This window comes from Kogia breviceps, chromosome 6 (assembly GCF_026419965.1).
Source record: "Kogia breviceps isolate mKogBre1 chromosome 6, mKogBre1 haplotype 1, whole genome shotgun sequence".
NCBI lineage: Eukaryota > Metazoa > Chordata > Mammalia > Artiodactyla > Physeteridae > Kogia > Kogia breviceps.
In genome coordinates this window covers 60,680,630-60,704,356 of record NC_081315.1, presented here as the reverse complement: position 1 = coordinate 60,704,356, position 23,727 = coordinate 60,680,630, and the positions used below count along the sequence as shown (strand labels likewise).

General features: G+C 39.4%; 1 long non-coding RNA gene across 1 annotated transcript in view; it reads right to left on the bottom strand.

Annotated features, from left to right (window-relative positions):
• Nucleotides 1-23,727, bottom strand: part of LOC136794363 (uncharacterized) — a 46,952-nt gene that overhangs the window by 13,192 nt on the left and 10,033 nt on the right. The window contains exons 3-4 of the long non-coding RNA XR_010841036.1: nt 17,076-17,153; nt 13,470-13,606 (exon numbers count right to left, since the gene is read on the bottom strand). This is a non-coding gene — a long non-coding RNA (uncharacterized lncRNA). The remainder of the gene's footprint in view (nt 1-13,469; nt 13,607-17,075; nt 17,154-23,727) is intronic.

Here is a 23,727-nt window from a genome sequence, read left to right as displayed (position 1 = left end):
TAATCTCTCTCACTCTCCTCAAAATCTCACTCTCTCTCCTCATAATCTCTCTCTCTCCTCATAATCTCTCTCTCTCCTCATGATCTCTCTCTCCTCATAATCTCTCTCTCTCCTCATAATCTCTCTCTCTCCTCATAATCTCTCTTTCCTCACAATCTCTCTCTCCTCACAATCTCTCTCTCTCCTCATAATCTCTCTCTCCTCATAATCCCTCTCCTCATAATTCCTCTCTCTCTCTCCTCACAATCTCTCTCTCTTCTCATAATCTCTCTCACTCTCCTCACAATCTCACTCTCTCCTCATAATCTCTCTCTCCTCATGATCTCTCTCTCCTCATAATCTCTCTCTCTCCTCATAATCTCTCTCTCTCTCCTCATAATCTCTCTCTCCTCACAATCTCTCTCTTTCCTCACAATCTCTCTCTCTCCTCACAATCTCTCTCTCTCCTCATAATCTCTCTCTCCTCACAATCTCTCTCTCTCTCCTCATAATCTCTCTCTCTCCTCACAATCTCTCTCTCTCCTCATAATCTCTCTCTCCTCACAATCTCTCTCTCTCTCCTCACAATCTCTCTCTCCTCATAATCTCTCTCCTCATAATCTCTCTCTCTCTCCTCATGATCTCTCTCTCTCCTCATAATCTCTCTCTCTCCTCATAATCTCTCTCACTCTCCTCACAATCTCACTCTCTCTCCTCACAATCTCTCGCTCTCTCCTCATAATCTCTCTCTCTCCTCATAATTCCTCTCTCTCTCTCCTCATGATCTCTCTCTCTCCTCATAATCTCTCTCACTCTCCTCACAATCTCACTCTCTCTCCTCACAATCTCTCTCTCTCTCATCACAATCTCTCTCTCTCCTCATAATTCCTCTCTCTCTCCTCATAATCTCTCTCTCCTCATAATCTCTCTCTCTCCTCACAATCTCTCTCTCTCCTCACAATCTTTCTCTCTCCTCACAATCTCTCTCTCCTCACAATCTCTCTCTCTCTCCTCATAATCTCTCTCTCTCCTCACAATCTCTCTCTCTCCTCATAATCTCTCTCCTCATAATCTTTCTCTCTCCTCATAATTCCTCTCTCTCTCTCCTCATAATCTCTCTCTCTCCTCATAATCTCTCTCACTCTCCTCACAATCTCACTCTCTCTCCTCACAATCTCTCTCTCTCTCATCACAATCTCTCTCTCTCCTCATAATTCCTCTCTCTCTCTCCTCATAACCTCCCTCTCCTCATAATCTTTCTCCTCATAATCTCTCTCTCTCCTCACAATCTCTCTCTCTCCTCATAATCTCTCTCTCCTCATAATCCCTCTCCTCATAATTCCTCTCTCTCTCTCCTCACAATCTCTCTCTCTCCTCACAATCTCTCTCTCTCCTCATAATCTCTCTCTCCTCACAATCTCTCTCTCTCTCCTCATAATCTCTCTCTCTCCTCACAATCTCTCTCTCTCCTCATAATCTCTCTCCTCATAATCTTTCTCTCTCCTCATAATTCCTCTCTCTCTCTCCTCATAATCTCTCTCTCTCCTCATAATCTCTCTCACTCTCCTCACAATCTCACTCTCTCTCTTCACAATCTCTCTCACTCTCCTCACAATCTCACTCTCTCTCCTCACAATCTCTCTCTCTCTTCATAATTCCTCTCTGTCTCTCCTCATGATCTCTCTCTCTCCTCATAATCTCTCTCACTCTCCTCACAATCTCACTCTCTCTCCTCACAATCTCTCTCTCTCTCCTCACAATCTCTCTCTCTCCTCATAATTCCTCTCTCTCTCTCCTCATGATCTCTCTCTCCTCATAATCTCTCTCTCTCCTCATAATCTTTCTCCTCATAATCTCTCTCTCTCCTCACAATCTCTCTCTCTCCTCATAATCTCTCTCTCCTCATAATCTCTCTCTCTCCTCACAATCTCTCTCTCTCCTCAAAATCTCTCTCTCCTCATAATCTCTCTCTCCTCATAATCTCTCTCTCCTCATATTCTCTCTCTCTCCTCATAATCTCTCTCTCCCCTCATAATCTCTCTCACTCTCCTCACAATCTCACTCTCTCCTCATAACCTCTCTCTCTCCTCATAATCTCTCTCCTCACAATCTCTCTCTCTCTCCTCATAATCTCTCTCTCTCCTCATAATCTCTCTCCTCACAATCTCTCTCTCTCTCCTCATAATCTCTCTCTCTCCTCATAATCTCTCTCCTCATAAACCCCCTCTCTCTCTCCTCATCATCTCTCTCTCCTCATAATCTCTCTCTCCTCATAATCTCTCTCTCCTCACAATCTCTCTCTCTCCTCAAAATCTCTCTCTCCTCATAATCTCTCTCTCCTCATAATCTCTCTCTCCTCATAATCCCTCTCTCTCCTCATAATCTCTCTCCTCATAAACCCCCTCCCTCTCTCCTCATAATCTCTCTCTCCTCATAATCCCTCTCACTCTCTCTCCTCATAATCTCTCTCTCCTCATAATCTCTCTCTCTTTCCTCACAATCTCTCTCTCTCCTCACAATCTCTCTCTCTCCTCACAATCTCTCTCTCTCCTCACAATCTCTCTCTCCTCACAATCTCTCTCTCTCCTCACAATCTCTCTCTCCTCATAATCGCTCTCTCCTCATAATCTCTCTCCTCACAATCTCTCTCTCTCCTCACAATCTCTCTCTCTCCTCATAATCTCTCTCTCTCCTCACAATCTCTCTCTCTCCTCATAATCTCTCTCTCCTCATAATCCCTCTCTCTCCTCATAATCTCTCTCCTCATAATTCCTCTCTCTCTCTCCTCACAATCTCTCTCTCTCCTCATAATCTCTCTCTTTCTCCTCATAATCTCTGTCTCTCCTCATAACCCCTCCCTCCTCATAATCTCTCTCTCTCTCCTCATAATCCCTCTCTCTCTCTCCTCATAATCTCTCTCTCTCCTCATGATCTCTCTCTCTCCTCATGATCTCTCTCTCTCCTCATAATCTCTATCACTCTCCTCACAATATCACTCTCTCTCCTCATAATCTCTATCTCTCCTCATAATCTCTCTGTCCTCATAACCTCTCTCTCCTCATAATATCTCTCCTCATAATCCCTCTCTCTCTCCTCATAATCCCTCTCCTCATAATTCCTCTCTCTCTCCTCATGATCTCTCTCTCTCCTCATAATCTCTCTCTCCTCATAACCTCCCTCTCCTCATAATCTTTCTCCTCATAATCTCTCTCTCTCCTCACAATCTCTCTCTCTCCTCATAATCTCTCTCTCTCCTCATAATCTCTCTCACTCTCCTCACAATCTCACTCTCTCTCCTCACAATCTCTCTCTCTCTCCTCACAATCTCTCTCTCTCTCATCACAATCTCTCTCTCTCCTCATAATTCCTCTCTCTCTCTCCTCATAACCTCCCTCTCCTCATAATCTTTCTCCTCATAATCTTTCTCTCTCCTCATAATTCCTCTCTCTCTCTCCTCATAATCTCTCTCTCTCCTCATAATCTCTCTCACTCTCCTCACAATCTCACTCTCTCTCCTCACAATCTCTCTCTCTCTCATCACAATCTCTCTCTCTCCTCATAATTCCTCTCTCTCTCTCCTCATAACCTCCCTCTCCTCATAATCTTTCTCCTCATAATCTCTCTCTCTCCTCACAATCTCTCTCTCTCCTCATAATCTCTCTCTCCTCATAATCCCTCTCCTCATAATTCCTCTCTCTCTCTCCTCACAATCTCTCTCTCTCCTCACAATCTCTCTCTCTCCTCATAATCTCTCTCTCCTCACAATCTCTCTCTCTCTCCTCATAATCTCTCTCTCTCCTCACAATCTCTCTCTCTCCTCATAATCTCTCTCCTCATAATCTTTCTCTCTCCTCATAATTCCTCTCTCTCTCTCCTCATAATCTCTCTCTCTCCTCATAATCTCTCTCACTCTCCTCAAAATCTCACTTTCTCTCCTCATAATCTCTCTCACTCTCCTCACAATCTCACTCTCTCTCCTCATAATCTCTCTCTCTCCTCACAATCTCTCTCTCTCCTCATAATCTCTCTCTCCTCATAATCCCTCTCTCTCCTCATAATCTCTCTCCTCATAATTCCTCTCTCTCTCTCCTCACAATCTCTCTCTCTCCTCATAATCTCTCTCTTTCTCCTCATAATCTCTGTCTCTCCTCATAACCCCTCTCTCCTCATAATCTCTCTCTCTCTCCTCATAATCCCTCTCTCTCTCTCCTCATAATCTCTCTCTCTCCTCATGATCTCTCTCTCTCCTCATGATCTCTCTCTCTCCTCATAATCTCTATCACTCTCCTCACAATATCACTCTCTCTCCTCATAATCTCTACCTCTCCTCATAATCTCTATCTCTCCTCATAATCTCTCTGTCCTCATAACCTCTCTCTCCTCATAATATCTCTCCTCATAATCCCTCTCTCTCTCCTCATAATCCCTCTCCTCATAATTCCTCTCTCTCTCCTCATGATCTCTCTCTCTCCTCATAATCTCTCTCTCCTCATAACCTCCCTCTCCTCATAATCTTTCTCCTCATAATCTCTCTCTCTCCTCACAATCTCTCTCTCTCCTCATAATCTCTCTCTCCTCACAATCTCTCTCTCTCTCCTCACAATCTCTCTCTCCTCATAATCTCTCTCCTCATAATCTCTCTCTCTCTCCTCATGATCTCTCTCTCTCCTCATAATCTCTCTCTCTCCTCATAATCTCTCTCACTCTCCTCACAATCTCACTCTCTCTCCTCACAATCTCTCGCTCTCTCCTCATAATCTCTCTCTCTCCTCATAATTCCTCTCTCTCTCTCCTCATGATCTCTCTCTCTCCTCATAATCTCTCTCACTCTCCTCACAATCTCACTCTCTCTCCTCACAATCTCTCTCTCTCTCATCACAATCTCTCTCTCTCCTCATAATTCCTCTCTCTCTCCTCATAATCTCTCTCTCCTCATAATCTCTCTCTCTCCTCACAATCTCTCTCTCTCCTCACAATCTTTCTCTCTCCTCACAATCTCTCTCTCCTCACAATCTCTCTCTCTCTCCTCATAATCTCTCTCTCTCCTCACAATCTCTCTCTCTCCTCATAATCTCTCTCCTCATAATCTTTCTCTCTCCTCATAATTCCTCTCTCTCTCTCCTTATAATCTCTCTCTCTCCTCATAATCTCTCTCACTCTCCTCACAATCTCACTCTCTCTCCTCACAATCTCTCTCTCTCTCATCACAATCTCTCTCTCTCCTCATAATTCCTCTCTCTCTCTCCTCATAACCTCCCTCTCCTCATAATCTTTCTCCTCATAATCTCTCTCTCTCCTCACAATCTCTCTCTCTCCTCATAATCTCTCTCTCCTCATAATCCCTCTCCTCATAATTCCTCTCTCTCTCTCCTCACAATCTCTCTCTCTCCTCACAATCTCTCTCTCTCCTCATAATCTCTCTCTCCTCACAATCTCTCTCTCTCTCCTCATAATCTCTCTCTCTCCTCACAATCTCTCTCTCTCCTCATAATCTCTCTCCTCATAATCTTTCTCTCTCCTCATAATTCCTCTCTCTCTCTCCTCATAATCTCTCTCTCTCCTCATAATCTCTCTCACTCTCCTCACAATCTCACTCTCTCTCTTCACAATCTCTCTCACTCTCCTCACAATCTCACTCTCTCTCCTCACAATCTCTCTCTCTCTTCATAATTCCTCTCTGTCTCTCCTCATGATCTCTCTCTCTCCTCATAATCTCTCTCACTCTCCTCACAATCTCACTCTCTCTCCTCACAATCTCTCTCTCTCTCCTCACAATCTCTCTCTCTCCTCATAATTCCTCTCTCTCTCTCCTCATGATCTCTCTCTCCTCATAATCTCTCTCTCTCCTCATAATCTTTCTCCTCATAATCTCTCTCTCTCCTCACAATCTCTCTCTCTCCTCATAATCTCTCTCTCCTCATAATCTCTCTCTCTCCTCACAATCTCTCTCTCTCCTCAAAATCTCTCTCTCCTCATAATCTCTCTCTCCTCATAATCTCTCTCTCCTCATATTCTCTCTCTCTCCTCATAATCTCTCTCTCCCCTCATAATCTCTCTCACTCTCCTCACAATCTCACTCTCTCCTCATAACCTCTCTCTCTCCTCATAATCTCTCTCCTCACAATCTCTCTCTCTCTCCTCATAATCTCTCTCTCTCCTCATAATCTCTCTCCTCACAATCTCTCTCTCTCTCCTCATAATCTCTCTCTCTCCTCATAATCTCTCTCCTCATAAACCCCCTCTCTCTCTCCTCATAATCTCTCTCTCCTCATAATCTCTCTCTCCTCATAATCTCTCTCTCCTCACAATCTCTCTCTCTCCTCAAAATCTCTCTCTCCTCATAATCTCTCTCTCCTCATAATCTCTCTCTCCTCATAATCCCTCTCTCTCCTCATAATCTCTCTCCTCATAAACCCCCTCCCTCTCTCCTCATAATCTCTCTCTCCTCATAATCCCTCTCACTCTCTCTCCTCATAATCTCTCTCTCCTCATAATCTCTCTCTCTTTCCTCACAATCTCTCTCTCTCCTCACAATCTCTCTCTCTCCTCACAATCTCTCTCTCTCCTCACAATCTCTCTCTCCTCACAATCTCTCTCTCTCCTCACAATCTCTCTCTCCTCATAATCGCTCTCTCCTCATAATCTCTCTCCTCACAATCTCTCTCTCTCCTCACAATCTCTCTCTCTCCTCATAATCTCTCTCTCTCCTCACAATCTCTCTCTCTCCTCATAATCTCTCTCTCCTCATAATCCCTCTCTCTCCTCATAATCTCTCTCCTCATAATTCCTCTCTCTCTCTCCTCACAATCTCTCTCTCTCCTCATAATCTCTCTCTTTCTCCTCATAATCTCTGTCTCTCCTCATAACCCCTCCCTCCTCATAATCTCTCTCTCTCTCCTCATAATCCCTCTCTCTCTCTCCTCATAATCTCTCTCTCTCCTCATGATCTCTCTCTCTCCTCATGATCTCTCTCTCTCCTCATAATCTCTATCACTCTCCTCACAATATCACTCTCTCTCCTCATAATCTCTATCTCTCCTCATAATCTCTCTGTCCTCATAACCTCTCTCTCCTCATAATATCTCTCCTCATAATCCCTCTCTCTCTCCTCATAATCCCTCTCCTCATAATTCCTCTCTCTCTCCTCATGATCTCTCTCTCTCCTCATAATCTCTCTCTCCTCATAACCTCCCTCTCCTCATAATCTTTCTCCTCATAATCTCTCTCTCTCCTCACAATCTCTCTCTCTCCTCATAATCTCTCTCTCTCCTCATAATCTCTCTCACTCTCCTCACAATCTCACTCTCTCTCCTCACAATCTCTCTCTCTCTCCTCACAATCTCTCTCTCTCTCATCACAATCTCTCTCTCTCCTCATAATTCCTCTCTCTCTCTCCTCATAACCTACCTCTCCTCATAATCTTTCTCCTCATAATCTTTCTCTCTCCTCATAATTCCTCTCTCTCTCTCCTCATAATCTCTCTCTCTCCTCATAATCTCTCTCACTCTCCTCACAATCTCACTCTCTCTCCTCACAATCTCTCTCTCTCTCATCACAATCTCTCTCTCTCCTCATAATTCCTCTCTCTCTCTCCTCATAACCTCCCTCTCCTCATAATCTTTCTCCTCATAATCTCTCTCTCTCCTCACAATCTCTCTCTCTCCTCATAATCTCTCTCTCCTCATAATCCCTCTCCTCATAATTCCTCTCTCTCTCTCCTCACAATCTCTCTCTCTCCTCACAATCTCTCTCTCTCCTCATAATCTCTCTCTCCTCACAATCTCTCTCTCTCTCCTCATAATCTCTCTCTCTCCTCACAATCTCTCTCTCTCCTCATAATCTCTCTCCTCATAATCTTTCTCTCTCCTCATAATTCCTCTCTCTCTCTCCTCATAATCTCTCTCTCTCCTCATAATCTCTCTCACTCTCCTCACAATCTCACTTTCTCTCCTCATAATCTCTCTCACTCTCCTCACAATCTCACTCTCTCTCCTCATAATCTCTCTCTCTCCTCACAATCTCTCTCTCTCCTCATAATCTCTCTCTCCTCATAATCCCTCTCTCTCCTCATAATCTCTCTCCTCATAATTCCTCTCTCTCTCTCCTCACAATCTCTCTCTCTCCTCATAATCTCTCTCTTTCTCCTCATAATCTCTGTCTCTCCTCATAACCCCTCCCTCCTCATAATCTCTCTCTCTCTCCTCATAATCCCTCTCTCTCTCTCCTCATAATCTCTCTCTCTCCTCATGATCTCTCTCTCTCCTCATGATCTCTCTCTCTCCTCATAATCTCTATCACTCTCCTCACAATATCACTCTCTCTCCTCATAATCTCTATCTCTCCTCATAATCTCTCTGTCCTCATAACCTCTCTCTCCTCATAATATCTCTCCTCATAATCCCTCTCTCTCTCCTCATAATCCCTCTCCTCATAATTCCTCTCTCTCTCCTCATGATCTCTCTCTCTCCTCATAATCTCTCTCTCCTCATAACCTCCCTCTCCTCATAATCTTTCTCCTCATAATCTCTCTCTCTCCTCACAATCTCTCTCTCTCCTCATAATCTCTCTCTCTCCTCATAATCTCTCTCACTCTCCTCACAATCTCACTCTCTCTCCTCACAATCTCTCTCTCTCTCCTCACAATCTCTCTCTCTCTCATCACAATCTCTCTCTCTCCTCATAATTCCTCTCTCTCTCTCCTCATAACCTCCCTCTCCTCATAATCTTTCTCCTCATAATCTTTCTCTCTCCTCATAATTCCTCTCTCTCTCTCCTCATAATCTCTCTCTCTCCTCATAATCTCTCTCACTCTCCTCACAATCTCACTCTCTCTCCTCACAATCTCTCTCTCTCTCATCACAATCTCTCTCTCTCCTCATAATTCCTCTCTCTCTCTCCTCATAACCTCCCTCTCCTCATAATCTTTCTCCTCATAATCTCTCTCTCTCCTCACAATCTCTCTCTCTCCTCATAATCTCTCTCTCCTCATAATCCCTCTCCTCATAATTCCTCTCTCTCTCTCCTCACAATCTCTCTCTCTCCTCACAATCTCTCTCTCTCCTCATAATCTCTCTCTCCTCACAATCTCTCTCTCTCTCCTCATAATCTCTCTCTCCTCACAATCTCTCTCTCTCCTCATAATCTCTCTCCTCATAATCTTTCTCTCTCCTCATAATTCCTCTCTCTCTCTCCTCATAATCTCTCTCTCTCCTCATAATCTCTCTCACTCTCCTCACAATCTCACTCTCTCTCTTCACAATCTCTCTCACTCTCCTCACAATCTCACTCTCTCTCCTCACAATCTCTCTCTCTCTTCATAATTCCTCTCTGTCTCTCCTCATGATCTCTCTCTCTCCTCATAATCTCTCTCACTCTCCTCACAATCTCACTCTCTCTCCTCACAATCTCTCTCTCTCTCCTCACAATCTCTCTCTCTCCTCATAATTCCTCTCTCTCTCTCCTCATGATCTCTCTCTCCTCATAATCTCTCTCTCTCCTCATAATCTTTCTCCTCATAATCTCTCTCTCTCCTCACAATCTCTCTCTCTCCTCATAATCTCTCTCTCCTCATAATCTCTCTCTCTCCTCACAATCTCTCTCTCTCCTCAAAATCTCTCTCTCCTCATAATCTCTCTCTCCTCATAATCTCTCTCTCCTCATATTCTCTCTCTCTCCTCATAATCTCTCTCTCCCCTCATAATCTCTCTCACTCTCCTCACAATCTCACTCTCTCCTCATAACCTCTCTCTCTCCTCATAATCTCTCTCCTCACAATCTCTCTCTCTCTCCTCATAATCTCTCTCTCTCCTCATAATCTCTCTCCTCACAATCTCTCTCTCTCTCCTCATAATCTCTCTCTCTCCTCATAATCTCTCTCCTCATAAACCCCCTCTCTCTCTCCTCATAATCTCTCTCTCCTCATAATCTCTCTCTCCTCATAATCTCTCTCTCCTCACAATCTCTCTCTCTCCTCAAAATCTCTCTCTCCTCATAATCTCTCTCTCCTCATAATCTCTCTCTCCTCATAATCCCTCTCTCTCCTCATAATCTCTCTCCTCATAAACCCCCTCCCTCTCTCCTCATAATCTCTCTCTCCTCATAATCCCTCTCACTCTCTCTCCTCATAATCTCTCTCTCCTCATAATCTCTCTCTCTCTCCTCACAATCTCTCTCTCTCCTCACAATCTCTCTCTCTCCTCACAATCTCTCTCTCTCCTCACAATCTCTCTCTCCTCACAATCTCTCTCTCTCCTCACAATCTCTCTCTCCTCATAATCGCTCTCTCCTCATAATCTCTCTCCTCACAATCTCTCTCTCTCCTCACAATCTCTCTCTCTCCTCATAATCTCTCTCTCTCCTCACAATCTCTCTCTCTCCTCATAATCTCTCTCTCCTCATAATCCCTCTCTCTCCTCATAATCTCTCTCCTCATAATTCCTCTCTCTCTCTCCTCACAATCTCTCTCTCTCCTCATAATCTCTCTCTTTCTCCTCATAATCTCTGTCTCTCCTCATAACCCCTCTCTCCTCATAATCTCTCTCTCTCTCCTCATAATCCCTCTCTCTCTCTCCTCATAATCTCTCTCTCTCCTCATGATCTCTCTCTCTCCTCACGATCTCTCTCTCTCCTCATAATCTCTATCACTCTCCTCACAATATCACTCTCTCTCCTCATAATCTCTATCTCTCCTCATAATCTCTCTGTCCTCATAACCTCTCTCTCCTCATAATATCTCTCCTCATAATCCCTCTCTCTCTCCTCATAATCCCTCTCCTCATAATTCCTCTCTCTCTCCTCATGATCTCTCTCTCTCCTCATAATCTCTCTCTCCTCATAATCTCTCTCACTCTCCTCACAATCTCACTCTCTCTCCTCATAATCTCTCTCTCTCTCCTCATAATCTCTCTCTCTCTCCTCACAATCTCTCTCTCTCCTCATAATCTCTCTCTCCTCACAATCTCTCTCTCCTCACAATCTCTCTCTCTCCTCATAATCTCTCTCTCCTCATAATCTCTCTCACTCTCCTCACAATCTCACTCTCTCTCCTCATAATCTCTCTCTCTCTCCTCATAATCTCTCTCTCTCTCCTCACAATCTCTCTCTCTCCTCATAATCTCTCTCTCCTCACAATCTCTCTCTCCTCACAATCTCTCTCTCTCCTCACAATCTCTCTCTCTCCTCATAATCTCTCTCCTCATAATCTCTCTCTCCTCATAATTCCTCTCTCTCTCTTCTCATGATCTCTCTCTCTCCTCATAATCTCTCTCTCTCCTCATAATCTCTCTCACTCTCCTCACAATCTCACTCTCTCTCTTCACAATCTCTCTCACTCTCCTCACAATCTCACTCTCTCTCCTCAAAATCTCTCTCTCTCTCTCCTCACAATCTCTCTCTCTCCTCCTAATTCCTCTCTCTCTCTCCTCATGATCTCTCTCTCTCCTCATAATCTCACTCTCCTCACAATCTCACTCTCTCTCCTCACAATCTCTCTCTCTCTCTCCTCACAATCTCTCTCTCTCCTCATAATTCCTCTCTCTCTCTCCTCATGATCTCTCTCTCTCCTCATAATCTCTCTCTCTCCTCATAATCTTTCTCCTCATAATCTCTCTCTCTCCTCACAATCTCTCTCTCCTCATAATCTCTCTCCTCATAATCTCTCTCTCTCCTCATAATCTCTCTCTCCTCACAATCTCTCTCTCTCCTCATAATCTCTCTCTCCTCACAATCTCTCTCTCTCCTCATAATCTCTCTCTCATCATAATCTCTCTCTCCCCTCATAATCTCTCTCTCCTCATAATCTCTCTCTCCTCACAATCTCTCTCTCTCTCCTCATAATCTCTCTCTCTCCTCACAATCTCTCTCTCTCCTCATAATCTTTCTCTCCTCACAATCTCTCTCTCTCTCCTCACAATCTCTCTCTCTCCTCATAATCTCTCTCATGATCTCTCTCTCTCCTCATAATCTCTCTCTCCCCTCATAATCTCTCTCTCCTCATAATCTCTCTCTCTCCTCAAAATCTCTCTCTCCTCATAATCTCTCTCTCCTCATATTCTCTCTCTCTCTCCTCATAATCTCTCTCTCCCCTCATAATCTCTCTCTCTCTCCTCATGATCTCTCTCTCTCCTCACAATCTCTCTCTCTCCTCATAATCTCACTCTCTCCTCATAACCTCTCTCTCCTCATAATCTCTAAAAAAAAAAAATAAATGTGTAATATCTGGTACAGTGCTGGACATTTAATGAGCATGAAATAAGTCTTCTTTGCTGATATTATTTACTAACTCATAGTGATGATGACAATTTCCGCCATAACAAAGTTCCATTTAGCTTTAATCTCTCCTGACAATGGGACTGTAGTGAAGAGTTCGGGTTGAGGGAGTTTAGCTCACAGGATGAGACAGTAGATTAGTCTCTGGAGGACAGGACAAGTCTGGTTAAAAGGTGGGTCCTGCTCTCCAGGTTGGCATAGGCTGGAGGCTTGAAGTGTGTAAGTTACTGTGGCCAGACCCAAAGGAGAAACTGAAGACTACAAGCTTACCTTAAGGGGGAGGAAAAAGGAAGTAAAGAACTTTTAAGTATGAGTTAAGAGGAAATCCAAACTCTGGAACGAAGACATGATCCAGTCTATTGCATTAAAGGGCCAAGAAGAGTGTTTTGTTGCTGAGGTCATTTGTGTGTTTTAAGAACTCAGAGGCCCCATTCCTTCAAGTTATATTGTATATTGATTTCAGTTATGTGGAGACTAACTGAACATTTTTCAACATCACAGTCACTGCTTCATTTTCTACAGAGGTTAGAGGTTCTTTGTAAGAAGCAGTGAAAAACTATAGTGCCATATTTTAAAGGTTGATCCAAGTAGTAAAATTTGTGAATACCATATTAATAGGGTATTAATGAATACTATTATTGGGGTATAAAGTGGCTCATAAATATCTAAAATTATGCTCTTTCTATATCCATTCCTTCACTTTCCTCCTTTTACTAGAAGTGGAGCTAAGGTTGAATGGAATGTACAGGCCTGTTGTGCTAAGCATTAAGTTTATCTTCTAAAATGAAATCAGATGTTTTCTTTGTAGAGTTTTAATAATCCTGTAAGAAGTTATTTTTAGGCCAAATTTATCTGAGAAAATTGATGTTAAGAGAAAAAACGAACAAGCCTAATATTAAACAAGTAAGAGATGGAATTTAAAACTAAGAATGTTTAAAATTCAGAAAGATGTACCATGTTTCTGGTTGGAAAGACAATATTACAAGGATGTAAAACAATCCCAATCTATATACACACAATAAAACTGCAATCAGAATTCCAAAGCAGCTCATTTTAGCTGATCAAAATAATTTCAAGTCTGTTCTCTATGTCTGCATCTTTATTCCTGCCCTAGGTTCATCAGTAGCTTTTTTTAGATTCCATATATGTGTGTTAGCATATGGTATTTGTTTTTCTCTTTCTGACTTATTTCACTCTGTATGACAAACTCTAGGTCCACTCACCTCATTACAGATAACTCATTTTTCCCTTTTTATGGCTGAATAATATTCCTTTGTATGTATGTGCCACATCTTCTTTATCCATTCATCTGTTGATGGACATGTAGGTTGCTTCCATGTCCTGGCTATTGTAAATAGTGCTGCAAAATAAAAACAAAGTGAGAGAGTAGCATTGACATATATACACTACCAAATGTAAAATGGATGGCTAGTGGGAAGCTACTGCATAGCACAGGGAGATCAGCTCAATGCTTTGTGACCACCTAGAGGGGTGGGATAGGGAGGGAGGGAGGAAGGCTCAAGAGGGAGGGGATATGGAGATATATGTATACATATAGCTGATTTGCTTTGCTGTACTAATGCAACTTTGCAGAAACTAATGTAACATTGTAAAGCAGTTATACTCCAATAAAGATTTAAAAAAGAATGAAATTTAAAAACATTATTAAAAATATATATATGGGACAATAAGAGTGTAAGAATTGCCAATAAATTTTGTAAAAGAATATAAGGGAAGAACTTCCCCTATCAGTTAATAAGACATTATAAAGCTGCAAACAGAGCAATATGACAGTGGCACAGGAAGAAGTGGATAAATGAATGGTTCTGGCCATAAACTCCTAACTAAAATTACATGAAGAATAAATTTCCTAAGGACTACTTACTTCTACCTATCTCTATCTCTATATCTACTCCTAACCCTAACCCTATCACTACTCCTATTCCTACCCCACTCATATCTCTATCTCTTTATTCTATCAGTACCAGAACTCTCCCTCTCTCTTCTTACCTATCTATCCATGTCTATCTCTATCCATCTATCTATCTATCATCTATCAATCTATCTACTTATCTAATATATTTATATCTATGCATAGATATAGAGCAGGGAAGAACCCAAGATAACACAGATGTATTGGAAAGGACTGAGAGGTTTGATTACAGAGAATATTTTCAATGTTTTAAGAGAAAATACATCAGCAGCAGAATCAAAAGATAAATAATATAATTTAAAACATCTCCAACACATACGATAATGGGCTGCTCCTAGTACACAAAGAGATTTTACTAATTAATAAGAAATAAATCAAGCAGCTCAACTGTAAAATGTATAAAGGAAAGAAATAGGCACATCAAAATCTATATGGAATGTTATATCTGCAACAATGTCTCTTATTCATTAAGACACAATTAGAACCTCTGTCAAAAATTAGTCAGAATTCTGCCACCTCTATTCCTCACAATTTTCCTTTAGGTTCTCTTCTTACCCCATGACCAGAGAATTCAGTACTCTATAAAATTGGCTTTTCCCTAAAATTCTTTCTTCTCCAAAATTTCTAGACCTTCCGATTAAAATCCCCAGTGGATTAGAGCTACTAATATCAGCTAGATATTGATTTTTTAAAATACACACTAAGGTAAAAAATGGCTTATGCCTTGTAAGGGATCTACATTTGCACAAGTAAAAGACACAACTGTTTGATCCTGTTTTATAGGTTGAGGAGACAGAAGGCTTCTACTGATTGGTTTTACAAGATTCTGGAAAAGGCTACTTTTAATATTAGAATTAAAATTAGGGGATAATTATCTTCTAAAGAGGTTAATCCTTATCTTCAGAGATATAAATACTCAACATAAAGTACTCAAGCTTATCTTTTAAAAACATGCAGCAATTATCAGAGAAGACCCAAACCCAGAGAGATTTGTGCTATATATATTGGATTGACTTTATACTGTGGCCCAAAGGAAAAATGTCACAGCAGTGATACCTGATATTGCAATAAAGTCAGAAGAACAGTAAAAAAGAACTATGCAGTCAGAAGCAGAAGTTGGATCACTTACGTACCTGGGCTAAAAGACGGCAAATGCCAGCAATCAATGCAGGTAAACGTAGAATAGTGAATCTTGATAAGAAGCAGTGTGAATGTTCAAAAAAGTAAAACAAATAAAACAACAACAACAAAAACATTGCCCGAAGAACAGATTTGAGAGTTTTGGAAAAATTCTCTAAAGTGGGCAATACCTTGTATAGCTCTCCAAAGATGAAGGCAAAAAGATGACGACCCAGTTCCCCTTGAAATACAATATAAACCACAGGGAAAAGGGAAGGTTTTCAGATTCTCTCTAATGAAGTAACTAAACCTCTGGGAGCACATGGCTGTTATTAGGCAGATCTATGGATGGAAAAGCCTGAGTGGTGAACACGCATCATAGACAATTTTAATGGCACCAAAAATTAGAATTTAACTTTCTTCCATATTTTTTGTCAAAATATTTCTATGAATTCCCCATAGGCAGTAAACCACATATCATTTTAAGAGTTTGAATATGTCAATGACCTTGTTGTTAAAAAGAATAAACATTTTTACATGACACTAACCTTCTAACCCAATTATCCCTCTCAAAATATTGAATTTAAAGATGTACACATTTTTTCTACTTTAGAAACTCATTGTTTTGAAAATAATTCCTGTTGATAAATGCTTATTTCTTCTCTCCCTAACTCCTTCATTTCTCCCCTCCTTAATTTTATCCTTTCTTCTCAATAGCAGTTGATAGAAATTTGTTTTCTTTTCCCTAATTTTCTACTGCTGCTATCTTTTGCTGTCCTTAGGAAGATCCTAAAAACATACTTACTTTAGTTTTTATTTCCTACTATATTACATTCTTTGGTATCTTTGCCATAACAGATATGTAATTAACATTATTGGTGATGAGAGAATAAATTTTTTTTTTTTTTTTTTTTTTTTTTTTGCGGTATGCGGGCCTCTCACTGTTGTGGCCTCTCCCGTTGTGGAGCACAGGCTCCGGACGCACAGGCCCAGCGGCCATGGCTCACGGGCCTAGCCGCTCCGCGGCATGTGGGATCCTCCCGGACCAGGGCACGAACCCGTGTCTCCTGCATCGGCAGGCGGATTCTCAACCACTGCGCCACCAGGGAAGCCCGAGAGAATAAATTTTATAAGATCAATAACCAGTGATAATCTTATAGAAATTATTGCTATGCTCACTGTGTTTCAGGCATTGAGGGCTTTATTTTTTATTTTTATCACAGTTTATGAGCTAAATCTTGAAATTACCCTATTTGCAAAGGAGAAAACTAAGGCTTGGAGAGATTAAGATTACAGGGCTAGTCACAGCTAGAGATGTGGTTCGTAAAGGCAGAGATGTCTGAGTCTAGAGTAGTACTTACACCCCACTGTACCACCGTGACATAAGTCCTGGAAACAAGACTTCTAACTCTTGTGGGGACACCATATTCATTAATAGTTTCAAACAATTCAAGGCATTGAGAAATAACATTCCACTGTGCAGTCCAATGATAAGTGAGGAACTGTGCCAAGTCCTGGGAGAGAGAGGTTTTTCCATCACTCTGCCTCCTGATTCTCATTTCCTTATACTTGTTCGTAAGATCAAATGAAAATGGATGAAATATTGAGTGAACAACTTGGCTTTATAAAGAAGACGTGCAGCCTGCTGGTTTCATAGATTTTCCAGACAATCATTCTTCAGATGTATTTACTTTTTTGCTGTTTCAGTGGATAAAAGGGACCAAATTGAAACTCAGCCCTCATCTTCATCTCCTGGTTGGGACAAAGGTAAATATACCTTCAGGTTTGATTCGGTAGGAAAGGCACATCCATCTCATTTCAATAAGCATCTGAGCAACTATCAAAGATCCATTACCTTTAGAAGGAGAGGGAAAAAATGAATGTCAGATTATTAAAGACATGACATCCTAATTAAAAGAGTCTGTGTAGAACGCCAGAGCAGGTATAGACAGAGCCAAAGTGACTGTGAAATCTTGTCTCTGCAGATGTCAATAGCCTAAGAGTAGATCCTTTCATTAGAATCTTCTTTTATTTTGTCTACGCTCTAGACATGAAAACTCATTGCAGTCACCCTGCCTAGAAGCTGAGTTGCTTAGAACAAAAAGGCCTGTCCTGGAAAAAGAAAATCACGGTCTTAACAGTCCAAGTAGATAAATATGTATATAGACTAACATTTTCTTGTAGCAAATGGTAACAAGATATGTGGGTGACAGTGAGAGAGTCATGCGGAGGGCCTGCTTTATCACCTACCTCTGACTATGTTTCCCAAGAAGTACTCCTCACCTATCCCAGGCCCCAGGCCATCATTAGTCCTTGCACATGGAAGCAATGAAGATGTCTCTTCAAGTAAATCATTTGAGGATTTTTATAATCTCAAATAAAATGTTCTAATATTTTTTTCTAAATTTTCCAGGTTTAAGGTTTTAATCTTTTATTATTTATTGAGCAGCAGTTTGGTAGAGCATGGTGAGAAACCCTGGGTAAATAGTTGGATGCAAAATCTGTGCCGTCCAATGCTCTATTAAAAACTAATGAGATGGGGCATCCCTGGTGGTGCAGTGGTTGAGAGTCCGCCTCCCGATGCAGGGAACACGGGTTCGTGCCCCGGTACAGGAAGATCCCACATGCCGCGGAGCGGCTGGGCCCCGTGAGCCATGGCCGCTGAGCCTGCGCGTCCGGAGCCTGTGCTCCGCAACGGGAGAGGCCGCGACAGTGAGAGGCCCACATACCGCAAAAAAAGAAAAGTGTTCTGGTGGTTAGAAATTTATGAAACCTGAAAGGGTCTGACCCTTATCTAATGAGGAAAAAATATAAAGCAGGCACACTGAGAATCAGTACAAAATGTGAAGTCATAATGACTTTGACTATTGAATTATTATTCTTGTACGATCTATGCATTTGTAAGTCAAACATACATAGGAATAAGGGCAGGAAGAAAGAAAGAAAGGAAAGAAAAAGATGGAAAAAATGACGAAGAGAAGGAGGAATGTGAATGATGAGTGGTGTGTGATGAGAACCGGATCGAATATAAAAGGGCTTTAAGTCCTATGCTGCTTATTTAACACAATCCTAGCTGTATTTTTTCTCAGTTTTATAATGAAATATCACATCTATTCTTTCAAGATAAATATCATTCTTCCTTCTCTTAGACTATGATTTTGAAAAAAACTTTAATTTTGGATTATGTATGCCATTTGGACCTTCAATTTATTTGTGGCAGCAAGCACTCTGATGAATGTACTATTTGTCCTATAATTGCTGTCTTCCAGTGAGCATTTTGTTCCATTATGATCTCCTAGAACATTTTATTCTCAAAAAGATGTGGCACAGACTGATTCTTCATTTTAAGGATGCTTCTTTAACTTCTCCAGGTTTTAAACTATTTAAAATTATATTTTGAATAATAAAAAAGTGGGGGAAAAAAGAATGATCAGGACTGGGACACATTTTAAAATTCATATTGAATATTTCTTTTTATTTTGGAAATGCAAATGTATCATGGAATGTAGCCTAACACTATAGACAACTCATTCATGACATGCATTATTAATATAAATATGTGGGTGGAAACAAATTTTGTTGTAGAAATATAGAGTGGCTTTTAGCAAACTATGTTTTTTAAACCTTTCCTTATGCAAGCTTTTCATGAATGCAGTAATACTGATTTTAAAATAAAGGCTATCAGTGAAAGTACTGCTGGCTTTTTTGATAAGAATAATGACTTTATGTGTTTTATGAATGTTACATTGTTTCTTACAAGCCATCTCTGTGATTTTTGAAAATGAGGAAAGAGTGATCAGGAGAATGTGCATTTTATTTCAAGTATATTAAGTAATTTAATTCTCAGCAACATTGTATCAAGGCCCAAGTGAGACTATCTTGTAAGAATTTACTATAGAAATAAGTATTTTCAATGTATATATACTTGTAAAAAAATGATCTGTGGTGACACACAGCACAGCAGGATGGTTGGAAATAAAGTTAGAGAGGTCAAAAAACATATTCTTCAACAAAATTTCATTGACGAAAAAAATTATAACAGGCCCAATGATTTATATTTAAATATAGCTCTGGGCTTGCAGATTGCCAAGTCAAATAAGAGTATATTTCTCAATGTATGACAAAAGAAAACATACCAAATCTTCTGACAAGAAAAAGTATCACTATGCAAACAACGTGGTAAATAATTCTGCAAGGAAGAAGCCAATTCTCAAGGCACAGGGTATAGATGGACTTACACAAGTATTTAGATAGAAATTTCCTCGATGTTTCAGGAGAAGGAGGGAATATTATTGCTTCCCATGACTGTTAATTTTTTACATCCATTTACAAATGTATTATATAACAGTGTTCTATACATTGGGGTGAGCAGTACCTTTCTCATTTGTAGTTAGTTCTCTGCCTGAAATGCTCTCCTTTCCTGCTACATTCCAGTAACTTCTCACTCTTTAAGGCTCATCACAAACTTCATCTCTTAAAGGAAGGTTTCTCTAGACATCCTGAAGCTTTCTCATAGCACCCCAGTATGGTACTTTTCATTCTGTATGGTTATAGTTGATTTACTTCTCCTCACTAAACCATAAACTTCCTGAAGGTATGGAATATCTTGGTTAATATTTTATTCCTAGTACTTAACATGGTCTTTGACACCTTGTAGATGCTCAGTAAATCTTTGGTGGATGGATGAATGAGTGAATTTAGGGTTGCACTGAGGAGTCTTGTCATCAAGAAAAATCCTTGTCATCAAGGGTTTGGGGGCAGGCAGTTGGGTGGGGAGAAGGAAAAGAGAGGGAAAGACAGCACTATGTATGGAGAAGGGTGGGCTTATCTCAGCTTAGAGCTCAGATTTCACCTACTCTCTTGAGTAGCTTCCCATTCATTAAAAGCCAGCATGGATATTGATTCTTGTGAGTGCAATTAGGTGAGGGATGAGAAAAGGTTTTACTTAATCACAGTTCCAAAGTTTAAGTTGCTGTATACTTGGAGGCTGAAGGAGAGAATCAGAAAATCTTGATAAAATTCTATTCTAGAAAATAGATTTTTCGTGCATTTGTTTTTAAGTGTCTTTATCATAGTTGCCTTTGAGGAAGGCAATTTATATTTAGCAAGAACTGCTATTAATTAGTATTCATGTGCATGGCCTTTCTTTCTGTTTGTTCTGATGTTCCAAAATTGCAAAGAAAAAGTGCCTGCCATTTAATTATATTAAATCAGATATGTGAACAACAGAATTCTGGTGTCAAGGACTGTATTAGCAAATTGTGCCAATTAGAAACACACAGTAAGTACCATGCACTTTCCTTTTGCATCAGTGGCTTTTAAATCATATAGTGGCACAGTAACAAATACAGCTAGCATCATATGACTGTCACATTTTCCACACATTCATTTTTAGCTACTTTGCCTTTTAAAGAAATCATACAGTATGCTGTAGGCCTACACATAAAATGCTTCCCAAAATATGAGATAATTATATGCTTAAGGAGTAATATGCAAACACTCTTCTTCAGATAATTATGAACACTTATTTTTCCACATGGGAAGCTAGCCAAGAAGTAAAGACATACTGCACTTTGGGAAGTCATCCATTTTTAATACACGAGGCAGTGCCCTATCAAGTACCACAAAAAGAAAGTTAACAAATTTCTTGTAATCAAATGAAAAACCAAAAGTAAAATAAATTCTAAAATGATAATTAATATCCATCACACAATGCCCCATTAAAAAACAATGCTATTAAGGGACAAAATCTGCTATAAGAATAAATTTTGTCAGTCATAAATGAACATTTGATTTTTTAATAGATTCTGAAGATATATATATCTTCCTCCAAGAATATTCTTTAAAAATTAATAGAAATTGAAAAGTGAGTTTGTGTAAGCCATACTTTTGGGTATCTTTTATTTACACTTAAGTAAATCTTGATTAATTATGGTAAAAGATGATAATTATAACATTGAATGAAGAAGATGGATAATTGAAATATACAAGATGCTAACTTATATTTTTGTCCATTGCTTAAACATTCTAAAATCTAAACTTTTACCAGGTCTCCATTATGATTTTAAACTAATTTGAGTATTAAGAAAATTTAAGTTCTATTGCCTTGGAAATTTTATTTATTTAAGGGTAAAATAAACTGATGATTAATTTTAGTTTCTTTTAAGGTATTTTTGTACATATTATTAATAATTTATTGTCTCTTGTTTTTAAAATTTGACTAATACTGTAATAATATCTGCTAAAGAAATTTTAAACATTATTTTATTATTTTAGGTAAAGTTTACATAGAGTTAGATTCACAGCCAGTACTTTAATGAGTTTGACAAATTCACACAAATATATAACTAACACCGCAATCAAAGAACACTGCTATAACCCAGAAAGTTTCCTCATCCTCCATTGCATCAATCTCTCTCACCCACAGACAAACACTCTTTTGTTTCTATCACTAAGAATTTAGTACGTTCTTGAACTTCAAATAAATGGAACTACCCAGTATGTGTTTACTTATGCTAGTTTTTTTGAGAGATTTTGAGATTTATCTCTCTAGTTGCATGTATCAGTAGGTCATTCTTTTTTTATTACTTAATAGTACTACATTGCATTATATGCAGAAATTTATTTATCTTCCTTCCTTCTGGTACACTTTTGGACTGTTTCCAGTTTGGAACAATTATTAATGAAGCTGCAATAAAAATACTTTTACAAGTTTTATGTGGACCTATGTTTTGATTTCCTTTAGGTAAATACTAGGAGTTGAAAGGCCACGTCATATGAAAAGCATGTTTAGGAAACTGCCAAACAGTTTTCCAAGTTTGGGTCAGTTTATAAGCTCACCATCATTATATAAAAGGGATTCATTTGCTCCACACTCTTGTCAATATTTTGTGTTCTCAGTCTTTTCAGAAGTGTGTTGCTTACTTTTCAAACATTGGAGAATTTTCTAGATATCTTCCTGTTACTGACTTCTAGTTTAAATCCATTATGGTCTTAGAACATGTTTTGTGTGAATTATTTTCTTTTACATATGGTAAAGTTTGTTTAATAGCACAGAGTACTGCCTATCTTGATGAAGACTGAGTTTATGTTCAAACAATATTATACTCCCTCACATGTAGTAAGGACCTTTTAACAGTGTATTCCTAATTCCTTTCCCTCATCCTTTGTTGTACTGTGTCATATATTTTAGCTTTTACATGTGCTATGAACAGCACTGTTATCTTTTGCTCCAAACAGTTATCTCTAGAGCAGTAAAAGTTAAGAAAAACATAAATTTAATTTACTTAATTTATTCCTGTTTCAATGCTCTTCATATTTTGTGTAAATCTAAATTTCTTATATTCTTTCTGCCTGAATAACTTTCTTGAGTATTTCTGTTCAAGATGGCCTGTTGGCAATAAATTCACTAATTTTTAAAATTCACTAATTTTTTAAAATTCACGAATTTTTTGCTTGTTTGAGAAAATATTTATTTCTCCTTAATTTTTGGATTATATTTTACTGGTATGGAATTCTAAATTGATAGTCTTTCTGTTTCTTCCAGTACTTGAAAGATATCACTCTATTGTATCTTTTCCTGCATGATTTCTGATGAGAAGTCTACTGTAATTCTTATCATTGTTTCTCTGTAGGTAATGTGTCTTCTTTCTCTGCAAGATTTTTTTTTGTCTTTGGTTTTTAGCAATTTGAATATGATGTTTATAGATGTTCCCTTCCCCCTCCTAAACCAAATGCTTTTCTGAGATTCTTAAATCTGTGGTTTAGTGTCTTGTCACTAACTTTGGAAATTCTCAGCCATTATATTTTCAAGTAATACTTTGACACTGTTTGCTCTCTTCTTCTAGAATTCTAATTATACATGTATGTTAAACTCTTTGATATAGTCCCACAACTCATGGACACTCCCTCTGTTTTCACTTTTTTCTCTTTGTATTTCAGACTGGATAATTTGTATTGACTTATCTGTGAGTTCACTGATCTTTTCCTTGTTTGCATAAAGTGTACTGATGAGTCCATTGAAGGCAGTCTTAATCTCTGTTTTTGTTTTATATTTCTAGCATTTCCATTTGATTTTTGTAGTTTTTATTTCTCTCATGAAAATATCTATCTGATCTTCCATGTGGTATACCTTTTCATTAAGGGCCATTAACATGTTAAATATAGTTATTTTAAATTCTTTGTCTGATATTTCCAACATTAATGTCATATTTGACCCTGGTTCTGATGAAAAAAGTCTTTTCAAACTCTTTTTTTTTTTTTTGCATTTTCACATGCTTTGTAATTTTTTGTTAAAAGCTGGACATATTGTATACAACAGTAGATACTGAGATAAATACTCTTTTATACTTGGATATGTGTGTGCCTAGTCTTATGCTAGGCTTTTAGTGTGGAGGATTGTGTTAATATACTCAGGATTTGGACTGGGT